The sequence below is a fragment of the Otolemur garnettii genome, unplaced genomic scaffold, assembly GCF_000181295.1.
Source record: "Otolemur garnettii isolate 467f Iridium unplaced genomic scaffold, OtoGar3 scaffold00189, whole genome shotgun sequence".
Taxonomy (NCBI): domain Eukaryota; kingdom Metazoa; phylum Chordata; class Mammalia; order Primates; family Galagidae; genus Otolemur; species Otolemur garnettii.
The window spans coordinates 693,433-694,696 of NW_003852584.1; positions in this window are offsets into that span (position 1 = coordinate 693,433).

Sequence of the window (1,264 nt, forward strand, 5' to 3'; positions counted from 1 at the left end):
GGTCTGGGAGCCACATCTGCTCCCTTTATGTGGACTCATGCATGCTACAGAGTGAGAAGAGGCCCCACCCCGCCTGCTGGGGTCTGGGAGCCACACAGGCGAAAGCTGGTGTTGTCTAATTGTCCCAGCCAAGATCAACAAGTCTGGCCCAGACCACAGCTGCACGTGTTTATTGCTTAATTTGGTTAAGCCACCAAGTTCAGTAGTGGCTTGTTACACAGCATCAGTGCGAATAATGAATTCATGCCCTCTTCTCTCCTAGTGCAGACAATAGAAATCCTTTCTGTGTAATTTGAGGAAATGGGGCAAGTGACACAGATTCAGGGTGTCTGTGGCTCATACCTGGGATACAAATAGATAAACGGCAGGACTGAAAGGACATGGAGGGAGCAGACTTGGAATGGATAGGACCAGGGAAACACCACTGCGTCTGGGGGAGGAAGCCCTGGAGCAGCTCTTCAGGGAACGCATTCTGGACACCTTCAGTCTTCGTTCTCATTCTGGGAACCAAGTGTCGTCTTGGCCCTGGTTGGTGGCTTCCCCTGAAGAAAGTCTGGAGTCTCTCTCCAGATTCAGATCCACTTCTCCTTGGTCTATAGCAAACTCTCCATAGGAGGTTCCTTCTGAAGCCCTTGTGCCCCCTCCCTCTCCTGCTGTGGCTGAGCCCCCCAGGTGCCCCAGGGCGCAGCGAGAAGAGCAAGGTGTCCTTAGAAGTCAGGGTGTCTGTTTTCCTCCAGCAGGCTCCTCCACACTCCGGACTCCCCTCTTTGACATACTTCTCTGTGAGGCACAGATTCTTCAGCTCCTCGTCCTGTGGACGAACACCCTTTGAGAAGCCTGTCCTTGTTCTTTCCTCTTGTGTTTTCAGAGAGACAGGATGCCGCTGGGGTTGAGGACACAGCCCACACCATTGTCGTCACCTCCCAGGCTTTAGTCCAGCTCCATCCTGGGGTGGGCATGTGACCTCCCCTCCATCCTCCCCTTCATCTTTGTCGTTGCTGTTGTCATCATTGTCATCATCACATCTTCCTTGGAGATTCAGCTCTAGTTCCTATGTTCTTCCAGAAAACTATTCCAGAAGTACCCATTTTTAGCTATTCCTTCTGTTTCATAAACTTGGTAATCAATGTCATTGACACTGTGCCTCCCTTGGGCTATCACCTCCTGCCATTTGACATGGTCTAATGGTGCAGAGCCTGGGTTCTAGATGTGACTATGAGTTAGTTAATAGAATATAGAAAACAAAACCTCTGTCAGTGAACTG